Consider the following 12,267-nt stretch of genomic DNA (forward strand, 5'->3'; position numbering starts at 1 on the left):
TCTCTCTCAAGTAAATAAATATATATATATATATATTTTAAAAGAGAGAGATCTGGGTTCAAATTTCTGTTCTGTAGCGAACTTGTTCCAGGGCTGAAATCTCTCAGGCTTCAGCCCCTTCTGGGTACAGCAAGGGAACTGGTCTAGCATATTTATTTTTATTAATCATTTAAGTCCTTCCATTTAAGTCCAACTGTGAAGGAAACACATGATTGCTGTACACTATGTGGAAGATACTGGAAAGCTGAAATGAGGGTGCAAGTCACTGAGAACACCACCGGCCCAGACTAGCCACAGCTAACGCTTTGCTGTAACTCCTTCCAGCCTTCACATACTGGGATCTTTCTCCCGGGGAGGGGGGGGGGTAACAAATCACACTGTGCATGCTACTTTGTAGTCTGTACTCTTCATACAGCAAAAACATTTCTGGAACATTCTCCCATGTGACAAAATGCTCTTCTCCTTGAAGCTTCCACAGCTGCCGAGCACCACAGGAACTGACCTGACAAATGTTAACCGATCTCACGTTGTTGTTCATTTAGTTTCATTCCTGTTTTGCACCATTATTTTAAAAACCACTGTAAGTACATCTTGATGCACACAGAATATCCTAGAAATAGATTTCTATTTTTTAATTAAATTTTTTAGAAGGGGAGAGGGGCAGATGGAGAGGGAGAGAGAGAATCCCAGGCAGACTCCCTGCTGAGCCTGGAGCCTGATGCAGGGCTCAGTCTCATGACCCTGAGATCATGACCTGAGCTGAAATCGAGTCAGACGCTTAATCAATTGAGCCACCCAGGGGCCCCCTGAAAATAGATTTCTAAAAGTTGGCACCTTCTTTTGTGACTTCTGATACATTCTGCCATGGCTCTCTACAAAACTGCCCTGGCCAGTTTATGAATCCAACCTCAGATCACTTATTTCCCTGTATCCTTGTCAATGTTTGGCATTATCTTGGAGGAAAATCTGTCCAGCAAAGTAGAGGATACCATTGCTGCTTTAGTTTACATTTCTTTGATCATTAGTGAGGCTCCATATTTTTCCCATGTGTTTATTGGTTATTTGAAGTTTTTTGTTTCCAAAATGTCAATTCATACCATCTATCAAGTTTCCTCTTAAGAGTTTTGTCCTTTCATTTACTTACAAAAGTTCTTTACATAAGAAGAATTAACCCATTTTGGCAAAAGCTACCACAGACCCTTCGAGGCAAACAACGTTGCCAACATTTTCTACAGTTTGTCTTTGACCTTCTAATCTTGTGTAGGGGCTGTTTTAACACATAAGTTTTGGGCCATATCAATTCGTGCTGTTTCCTCTTTGGATCTGGCATTGTGTGGCTGTGCAAAAAGGCCTTTCCCATTGCAAAGGCTGATAGATAGCCACTTGCATTTCGATTGTGTTCTCTTAGGATTTTACTCTTTATATGTAAACATTTAATAGAGCCACATTTTATTTTGAAAATGACGTGAGGCTGTGAACTAATGTGTCTCCTTGTGGCTCACCAAATGTCCCAATCTCGTCTAGGAAACAGCCTATCTTTTCCCCTCTGAATGTCATTTTTGTCACTGTCTGAATGCTGACACCATGTTGGCTCTGGCATCTTCCTGCCCGTAGACTCTAGAATCACCCTCATGCCATTTAAAAAAAATTTTTTTTAAGTAGACTCTACGCCCAACGTGGGGCTCAAACTCACGACCCTGAGATCATGAGTCACACGGTCCGCTGACTGAGCCAGCCAGGCGCCCCCTCACACCATTTAAAATGTTGTTTTATAATGTTTGTAACATCTAATAGGATATGTTCCTCCTTTTTTCTTGTTTTCAAAAATGTGTTCTTCCAAGTAAGCAGCAAAAATATTTTGCAAGTTCAAAAACAGAAACGCCACTAGAATTCTGGAATGACATTAAATGTATACATGTATGAAGAAGTGACATTTTCACAATCTCACTGCCTTACCTTCCCATTTGTTTAAATTGATTTTTTTTATGTCCCTCAGCAAGGTTCACATTAAACAATTTCTAAAGTCCTTTCAAGGGCCAGGAGTCTAGAGTTACACAAACAGACTTCCTAATGGTTCAGATTTGATGTCCAGATCCACTTAGGTAAAGTGAGCTTTACAAGAGTGAAAAAAAGCAGCAAACAGCTTCAGGTCTGCCCTCTGCAGCGAGGCGGTCAGGAGACCACTCTGGAAGCTGCAGTTTCTGACACTGGCCCCCAGAAAGGCACCACCTGCCATAGACCCCTCCCTCATGTCAGTAGGAGAATTTAGTTGCTTTAAGCTCAGAGGATGGACCTGTAGGGGTGAACTCAGAGTCAAGGTCATTTATAACCCATAACACCTGATTTACACAACACCGTGTGTTCCTAAAAAGGAACTAACCAGAAAAGGGCCTGCATTTCTTCAATATTAAAATATTTAGGTTCCAAAGGCCTCCACTGACAGTTAAAAAAAAAAAAAAAAAAACTGAACAAATTTACAGAGTAAAGAGCGTTGGAAAAATCAGGCATGCTTTCATTAATTTCTTAAATTATGCAGGAAAACACGCAGCCTATGGAACCCTGGTTTCTAGAGCTAATGAAGCAAAAGTGCAAAAAAAAAGTTTTTTAACAGCCTTTTGCTCCCTCAAGTCCTTGTTACCGCCAGCCCGGAGCCAGGCTGCCGCCCTTAAGAAGAGCAAACACCCACAGATGTGCGCACCACCACAGGACCCAGGAGGCGCCACATCTGAGAACTCCCCGCTTGCAGCTCTGGAAGCCAAACCGAAATTTTCTGAACTTTAGCTACGTTCAGACCCCCTTATTTTTTCTTTATTTGGAGGGAGGGGCTGGGAGCCCACTGATTGCTTCTGGCACCAGGGCTGGGGATTGTTTCGAGTTCCTTTTTGAAGCCGAAAGAAGGCTGGAGCTCCATCTCCACTCAGCACCGAGAAAGACCTCTGCTTTTAATATTGCATTAAGGAGCAATTATTATCATCTCACCCATAAACTGCAGCTGACATCAGTATGTGGTCCAAAGCTTTTAGAGCGATTCAGGGGAACAGCTCTCACCGACTTCTTGCTGGAGAAAGTGGGCCTTCCAATTACACGGGAAAAGTGCAGCAAAATGAGGAACATCTCCCTAATTAGCCTGGCCTCACCGGTGCATCATTCTGGTGTGGATGTGAAATTTTTAAAAGAAGGTGGGGGGCTCTGAAGTGAATCCCAAGCTGCTGGCTCTCCAGGGTTGCTCTTTCAGACTCCAGGGGATGGTCTGATCACCCAGGTACTAAGGTCCCTGAGGGACCCCTTAGGGCAGCCCACACTCGGTGGGAAAGGCAACCATGGAGATCCCTCATCCCCACACGGGCCCAGGTCAGTCCTCCTGGGAAGGAAGGCTAGTGACCGAGGCCTCCGCAACAGGGAGCGTAGGGGCCTGGGGCATCCTTAAGACGGAAGCACCAGGCTTAGCGCTCGGAAAAGATCTTCCTTCCCAGAGCTCTGGCATTTATAGAGGTTATGAGCAACCACCCATTTGCAGGATGGACTGCACTTTCAAGGGAAAACTGCAGCTTTGGTTGAGGGCAAGTTAATGGCTGCAAATTCTGGCAAAGCAAGGAGTCATAAATCAGTAAATAGCACCTGGCCAGTGCCATGATGGGACACTCGTTAGGTTCGTGGGTCTGACTACCAGGAGTGGCTGGATGCGGAGGTATCAGTCAACCCCTAATTAGAATACGTTATCCATCTTCCTGACACTTCAGTGAAATGTCTATTCCACTCTGGAGCCGCAGCTTTGTTCAGAGCAGGTTAATTGATATTCTGATGCCTTCGCTCGCCATACCCCCGTGGCTTGGTTCTGTTTTATCACACATCAAAAAGGCCGTATGCTCAGGGCACTCCATGCAGCAGCGCAGAGCTGGAGGTCTGCACAGCTGCAAGGGGTACGGTATCACAGGAGGGACAAGCACCGAGCAGATGTCACAGATGAAAAAAAGGGAAAGAACGCAGCCAGCCAGCCCAGGGAACTTGGCGAGGCCCAGCAGAGCGCGGCCCGACGCCGAGCGGGCTGTCCTGCTCTGTGCGAACACTGGCCTCTTCTGCCCTCCTGACTATTATTAAAGCACAATTAGCAACTTCACGCCGTAAAACTCTTGCCCTCTGGGTCCTCTGCTTTTCTGATGCGTTGCCCCTGGTTTCCTCCCCTTTCCTTTGAAGACCACAGTGGGGTGCTTCCCCTGGGAGGCCCCCTTTGCTGGCTCCCAGCTCCAACTGCAGATGTGGGAGGCTCCACGGCAGACGTTCCCCGGGAGCCGAATGCGGATTCCTTGTAGTCCTGAGGGGGCCATCTGAGGCTGAAGATTTGGACCTGACGAATCAGATTCACTTAGCTCAAGTCCGAACCAGAGGAAGCATCACGAGATGCACCCTAGCCCCACCAGCTATCCCTCTTCTTTCTAATGAAGTATTCTGTGATTTCCCAACATATACAAGAAGGAAAAAAGAGACATATTACCAGCCAGAAAGAAATGCATCTAGGGGCACCCGGGTGGCTCAGTCGGTTGAGCGTCTGCCTTCGGCTCAGGTCATGATCCCGGGGTCCTGGGATCGAGCCCTGCAACAGGCTCCCTGCTCAGTGGGGAAGCCTGCTTCTCCCTCTCCCTCTGCCTGCCTCTCCCTCTGCCTGCCGCTCCCCCTGCTTGTGCTCTCTCTGTCAAATGAATGAATAAAATCTTAAAAAAAAAAAAAAAAAAAGGAAAGGAAAGAAATGCATCTGAAAAGGTTGAGTTTGGCAAACTAATGTGTTGTAAAGGCAGTCTGTGAGAACAAGGAGACTATTTTGATAAACACGCAAAAGTTGACATCGGATTGCCCCAGTACCAGTTCCTTCGGTGTATACAAAACCACGGACGCCTTAGCCTGCCCTATCATCTTAGGCTGCCTTCCCTGTCAAACTCATCTGAAGGATGACCGACAAGACTTTTTATTTCAAAGTTGAACTTCAACCAATACGCAACACCTGCTGGCATTCCTGACCACACTCAAGTATACTAATGGAGCAGAACGGATTATTCCTTAACTTGCTCCTACACACAGGCTCTGCACCAACAAGGCACGCCGTGGGCTCTGCCTGGCCTTCTGAGCCCAGCCTAGCAGCAATGCACCTGCTCCAAAAAGGCTGGACGTGCACGAGTGACTCCTCTCAATAACCAACAGTGCTGAGTCCCACTCTTGCTTATCAGTGACACAAGCGTGGCATCCCATACAAACATGCAGATCCAGGACAATCGGTACTCCTAGGTCTGCAGGTTAAAAGACTAGCGAGCTCCAGGGTGTTAAAATTTGGTACAGCACAGATGTGCATGTTCCCAAATAGCTAAAAAAAAAATACATTTAAAGTCAAATTCACATTAAATGTCGCTGGTGCCCCTGGAGCTGCTCTGCAGAAGAAAACCCAGTTTGAAGGCCATCCGGTTCTGTCCCCAAATGGACCAGTCCCATCCCATCTCCAAGGCAGGGATGACACCAAGATAGCCCACGAGAGAGATAATGCACTTGAAGGGCTAACATCTCCTTCTGAGGTTCAGACACAGTGGCTCTGGTTGGAAATGAATGACATGGATAATCCAACAACATCCAGTTAACGGAGCCATTCTTCTCCAACATTTCACAGCATGTCTGCGGTGTGGGCACACCTCTTCAGAAAGGAGACTTGCCCTTTAGGGTGTCAGATTATCTGCTGGTGAAAAGCAGGGGGGTTGGAATCAGCCTTGCCACCGCCAGTCAGGTGACTTCCGACCAGTCACCTCAACCACCCCCCCACCAGCCTTGTTCTCCTTATCTGTAAAGTGGGGCAATAATATCAGTCTAGTCCGTAGTTGTTGGGATAATTAAATAAGGACCCTAGGCAAACACCCACAAAACAAGCATAGTATCTAGCAACAAAGAAGTGGCTAGTTTTATCATTATAATCCTGAGAAAGGTGAACTAGGTTTTTCTCTTTACCTACTTGCAAGAAGGAATCCTTTTTAAGTTTGTACAACTTTTTTTGAAGATTTTTTTAAAGACTTCATTTATTTATTTGAGAGAGAAGGAGAGAGCGTGCGCGTCCATAAGAGCTCAAGTGCAGGGAGAGGCAGAGGGAGAGAGAGAATCTCAAAGCAGACTCGGCACTGAGCACAAAGCCCAATGCGGGGCTCGATCTCACGACCTGGAGTTCATGACCTGAGCCGAAATCAAGAGTCAGACGCTCAACTGACAGCCACCCAGGTGTCCCTTTTTAAAAGATTTTATTGTTAAGTAATCTTTACACCCAATGTGGGGCTGGAACCCATGACCCTGAGATCAAGAGTTGCATGCTCCGCTGACCAAGCCAGCCAGGCGTCCCAAGTTGGTAGAAATTAATATAAAGGGTTCATGTAGAAAGGTGATCCCTTGGAAAGAAGAATAACGGGCATTCCAGATAGGAACTGAGGAAAGCTTTCCAATTATAGAGGGGAAACACATTTGTATTACAACGAGGGGAGTCTGGTGAGTGGCTTCGGCTACAGTGGACCCGCTCCAGAGTGCTCGGGACCATTTGCCATCGCCTGGCCCAGGGGCCTCCCCAAGGGCAGTCTGCTCCTCTGGAAATGGGTAGGAGCCACACCGGCCACAGGTCGGGGTCCAGCACATGGGTAAACAGTCATGTTTTTACAGAGGGGTAAGATCCATTCTTTCATTCACTCCCTCATCAATTCATTAATTCGTTGGGGTGTTTATCCACCACCCTGGGCTTCTGTATTGGACAGTTCAGAGGGTCTGCACCTGGGGGGACGAACTGTCACCTGTTGCCCCAAATCTGTCCTAACTCATTTCCTCTCCCAGCTGCCCCTGACTTGTACAAGGCATTGAACGTCCTCTGTGAATCAAGAGAGATGGACCAGGTGATTCTAAGTAGGGGAACTGTTAAGATTTATGGTCCAACAAAGACATCTTAAGAGTGGAAGAGTGGCTAGCACATTATTAATAATCATGCAGGAAAAATAGGCATCAACAGGACGAGTGACTGGCCTGCCTCTGATGATCTTCGAACATTATGACATAATTTACTTCCAGCCATGTAGCCTGCTTCTCCTACATGATTCTGCCAGTTCCCTGAGATCAGGAAAAGAAGGGGGGACCCCCACGCGGCAGGAGGGGCAGCCACTGGAGAGGGGCTGACAAGGAACCTAGTCGGATCAACAACTAAAACCACTCCTCTCTGGGGAATTCCCAAGTAGAGCGCACAGGCCGAGCGCTGCGTCCGAGCTTGGGTACCAATGCCCCTGGCCTCATTCTCAGAGGCTGCAGTGTCCCCCCATCCACAGACCCCAAGCGGCTCCTCAGACCTCATGCTTCCCTCTCCGTGCCAGTCCACTGAGCCAGGCACAGCCCCAAACCAAGGCAGCTGGCCCTTGTTCCCGCCTCCCTGCAAGCTGGAGCTCTCCCCTCGTCCTGGGACCCCCCACACTGCCCATCTCTCTCCTGGGACCCCCACGCGGCCCATCTGGGCCCCGGGCAGGGAAAGCACTGGCCATGGATGGAGCTGTGGCTGGGTCCAAATCTTGGCTCTAACCCTGCAGCTTTGTCATCTCAACGAGCCCCGAGTCTCAGTGCCCTCGTCTGTACAGTGGGGGCAGTAAGAGGTCATCAATAACAAGTGTGAAGGTCAAGTACCGGGCCCCAAGGAGGCGCTTCACGCACACCCGCTCCTTCCTCTCCCCCACCAGCAATCGGGGTGGTAGGGCAACCGCATTTCCACAAGACTTAGAAAGGCTGAATCCACAGAGGGCTGACTTTATGAAGCTGTGAGGCCAGGTCCCACAAGGCAGGCAGCACCCTGCGCAACATGGGGCTGCACCTCCACAAGGAGCCGCTGTCCCTCCGGCTCCCCCGCCCCGTCCCCATGGGGTGCTGGCCCCTCTGTCCTTCTGTCTCCCTTGAGAAAGCCCCCTCCCGCCCTTACTCCCTCTCTCCCAGTCAACACGTTCTTCTGCCTCAGCTCACTTCCCCAGGGGCATTCACTCCCGACACGCTGGGAGGCCGGGCCCACTGTTCATGTCTTCCTAAACTCCTCTCACCCCAGTCCTCGATCTGCTTCCAGAGACTAGACGCCCTTCCGCTGCTCCAGGAAAAGCCCAACCTAACCAATTGTTGCAAAGGAAAATGTGAGAACATCTATCATGTCTTCAGAGAATGAGAATTCACCAGTGTCGGTGCTAGTGAATGCCACCAAGTCTCAGTAAAGAAAAGGCACACCAAGGAAATACACATTTGCTCTCGTGTTCTGACCAATACTCTGATGTGTAGTTAATGGTAGAGGTAGTCTGTTTAATAATTAAAGTTGGGGGTAGTGACTATGTTACAGATTACAGCTAAAAACCACCCGTGTGACTTTCCATATGTCATTCAAATCCTACAGACTGACGGCATTGGGCCAGATGGGAACCCTGGGGCCCCCACCTCCCAGCTGTGTACCTACTTCCTGTCTGCAAGGCAGGCAGAGCTGGGAGCGCCCGCCCTTGCTGGTGTTTCGGGTTCGATGTGAGGACGCACATGAAGGGCTAGCACCATGTGTGGCGGACGCAGGTGCTGGAGAAGTGGGGGTGCCCAGCCTGCGTTCCCGCCTCTGGCACATGCCCTGCTGCTCGTAGCGGGCAGCTCACTGAGGAACCAAGGAGTGAAGAGCTTAGGAAGGAGGGCACAAGGAGCTGCCGCCCTCTGCTCTGCCCCACTGGCCGGCGTCTCTGCCTCTCGGGAGGCAAGCCTCAGGTCCACGGCCAAATGGGCACTCAAGCCGGCCCAGGTGATGTGCTGGTGGCCCCACGTCCAGCCCTGTTTCTAGCTTCACTGGGCCCCTCTCTCTGCTGGCACCGAAGTTACAGACGCTCAAACATCAGACTCGGCTGCATCCCGTCCCCTGTCTTTCCTCCCGCCTACAGTGAGAGGGATGGTCATGTGCACCTGCCACCTGCAGAGCACCCGGGGGGCTGCTGCCCTGCGTGCACACAGCCGGGCCCCGCATGCCGTCCGCAGGTCCCGCATCACACCCACCGGCCAACCATGGCCTCCAGCGAGGGGCCAGAAACCCCCTCAGAGGAGGGATCCCTGAGGGTGTACTCACCTGATCCCCCAGAGCCCTGCCTTGCCATGACGCATGCCGTAAGTTTTCCAAGTGGAGGCCAGACCGCCCCTCCGGTGCCCTGCAAGCCTAACCGCATCTGTGTTAGAGGCACACACAGCCCAGGGGCTCCGCAGAGCTGTTGATCAATAAAACCGCGCTCCTCAGAGGATGTGAGTGACATCCATAAACCCGTGAGTGTCAAAACAATGGCAAGAAAATCCAGTGTTCCTCCCGTCAGAGGATGAAAGGTGGGTGATGAATGCCAGCCCGATGGCGCCGCAAGGAGAAATAAAACAAACAGCTGGTGGTTCTGCGGCCCAGACTCGGGCTCCTCGACTCTGTCAGCATTTCCACTATAAATAGTGATTCGCATCATGGGCAGGGAAGCATAAATCTGTGCCTAAAAAGGGAGAACGAAAAGGGCTCCAGAAGCCTGCCAAGTAAATTTGAAACTTTAGGGTCCACGGTCAAAAGTATGCCGCCTCATCACCTCCTCTCTCTCAAAATAACTGAGAGCCGCCAGGACACTAAGTGAGATTTAAACAAGAGGTCCTCCTGGGAACACAAAGCATAATTTTGCATTTTGTGTGCGGTGAGCATCCCCCGAGGTGGGCGTGACCCTCCTCCCTGAGCACCGAGCTCCACAGAACTTCTTCCTGCCCGGGAACTTGGGGAGCGAGGTCAGCGTTTGGTGGACCAAAGTCTGGCTTCTGATGATGACACTCTTTCTTCAGGCCAAGGAAGGAGATGATGTGGAGCCAGATGTTTTGAATGTGACAGACTTCTGGAAGGTCTGTTTTCCTTTAGATAGTGCACGTATCCCGCTTTTGGATCCACAGCGGGTTTCTGGTGCTGCGGCCTCCTTTTCGGCCAGAGGGGAAGATTGACGCTCTGGCCGCCCACCCGCAGCGCTGGCTCCCCACGTGCACCCCTAGCCACATGCCCATGAAAGGAGGCACTATTTCCTTTGTTCTGTTTTGTCCCCAACATGACTGAAAAGAGGTCATGGCGCACAGTAGATGCCCATAAGTCTTAGTTGTTGACACCTTCACGGGAGAGTTGTGTGGCTCCCATCAGAAAATGCCTCAGAGCTTGGCACAGTGTCTGGAACAGACCATGTGCTCCTAAGTGCTGGCTAACCATTACTTGTATCTTTATCTTGATGGGCCGATTCCGCTCTCTGCTGCCCGTGCTCGGGTTTTGGTTTTACTCTTCCTGATCTACTACAACAAGACCACAGGACTGACGGGTCATGGGACAAGGTGATATTTTCTTAGCTCACTGAAGCCGAGGCCTGTTTACATCCCATGTGGCCAACTACACGTCCTGGTGGACAGGTGCCAATTTCCACTCCAGGCATTTGGTGGGGGGCTTAGGAAGACCCGACCGACTGCTGGGGACCGGGCAGAGCTGGCTAGAACGCGGTGACCTGGATGCGGATGGGGTGGTGTCCCCGCAGGCTGCCCTTGGGCGCACCAGGGGCAAACACAAGGATGCTGAAGTCTAGTGTCCGTTCGAGTGCAGCGTCCCCCTGGCTGGGGCTCTGAGCATCATAGTTTGGGAAGCAGAAAGACCATGCTGTGACAAAGAACACGACTGGGGAGGGCACCGACCCGCTGAGCCCAAGGGGGCCAGTTCCTGCCTCACTCATGATAAAGATGCCTGCCCGATAGCCCAGAGCAGCCCTCGAGGGGAGCGAGTTCTATGTGCTTGGCTTTTGCTCGGCCTCATGCTCGGCCTCCTTTCGAGTTAGCCCTCACCTCCCGAGCAGTAGAACTCCATCCCAAGTGGAAGCTCACAGAATCAAAGAAAAACCAAGGTGCATGGACAGAAGCAGAGATGGACTCCAGCTGGTTTTTAAATTTCATTGATTTTTACCCCCTCTGGCCCTACATTTAAAAGTCTGCCAATTCTCATCCATGCGGGCGGTGGGATGTTCCAGAACTCACTTGAGTAATGATGCCGACGGCATGCTGGGCGGCAGGTCATGCGCCTCCCCCAGAAGTGCGCAGGACTCCAATGCAGTCTTCTCCCACCCATACCTGATCTGTTTTCACCTGCTCCTCTTGCACAGGAAAAGCGTCTTCATCCTGCCTAAGTGGACCTCAGAGCCAGGCGCGGTACTAAGCACTTGCTTGTAGCATCTCCTTAAATAGGGAGAGCAAGGCAGCCCTGTGGACCTCGGAATGCACGCAGCCTGTCTGGGACCTCAGGGAGCTCCCACAGGGAGACGTGCTATAGCCTGGGGGGCTCTCCCCACCGAGTCCCTTCTGCCTTCTTCCTAGCTGCTGCCCAGTAGCCCAGACATGCCAGGGACAGCTCCGGCCAGCAGAGGTGGACACAAGCCATCTGCGGGGCCCATAAATCACACCCTTGATGCGCGGGGGCCTCTGCCTTTTCCTGGGTGATAAACTCCCACCATCTGACAAGCCATGGTAATTGGGTACAAAGCTTTCCTTCTCCACCACACAGCTGGGGGACGGAGGCGACCATACATCAAAACATTTCTTCTTTTTCTCCTCTTAGATATTTTCTCATCCATGACCTTCCAACTTAGTCTGGTTCTGGTGACACAAAAGTGCCTTTGTCAAAGGGCCTGGCCCGACATCAGAGAGACCCTGGTGGAAGCTGGGCCTGTCCGAACCTGCTGTCTGGGCCACTGGTCCTCTGACTTTAGCTAAGTCCCTCTTCCATCTGGGCCTCAGTTTCTCTTTCTGTAAAAGGTTTTAGGTAGGATGACTTCTAAAGACAATGTTATAAAAAAAATTGGTAAGATGAGTTAGAATTCCTCCACAAGGGCACAGTCGCTTTTATGATAGGCCTTCGCTCAATATTTTAAAATCCAGCGTCCTGGTGGCTGACCCTTGTTTCAGTTGATGAAAGAGATGATGAGGGAGGACACAGGAAGTCTTGGCACAGGGTACCATGATCAAATTGGAAGATAGTTCTCAAACCTTGAGGCCTGGGGTCTCGGGGCACAATGCTACTCTTGGAACACAGCAGTTGAACCTGGTCAAGGTGTACGAGACCGAGGCCAAAGGGGGACCTTGAAGGCACTGATGATGGAAACAATTTTAGGATGTGATGAGGAAAGTCACTCAACAGGTCTCCCCACAAGTTACCTAAAACCACGCCAGGGCAACCAT

At 50.5% G+C, this 12,267-nt stretch overlaps 1 protein-coding gene across 3 annotated transcripts in view; it reads right to left on the bottom strand.

Moving 5' to 3' along the window:
- The window catches only part of AK8 (adenylate kinase 8), a 118,024-nt gene that overhangs the window by 78,666 nt on the left and 27,091 nt on the right, over positions 1-12,267 (bottom strand). The gene's annotated exons all lie outside the window — the stretch shown is intronic.

Source organism: Eumetopias jubatus, unplaced genomic scaffold (genome assembly GCF_037043125.1).
Source record: "Eumetopias jubatus isolate StellerSeaLion01/CBP00866 unplaced genomic scaffold, mEumJub1_p1.0 scaffold_15, whole genome shotgun sequence".
In the NCBI taxonomy this organism is placed as follows: domain Eukaryota; kingdom Metazoa; phylum Chordata; class Mammalia; order Carnivora; family Otariidae; genus Eumetopias; species Eumetopias jubatus.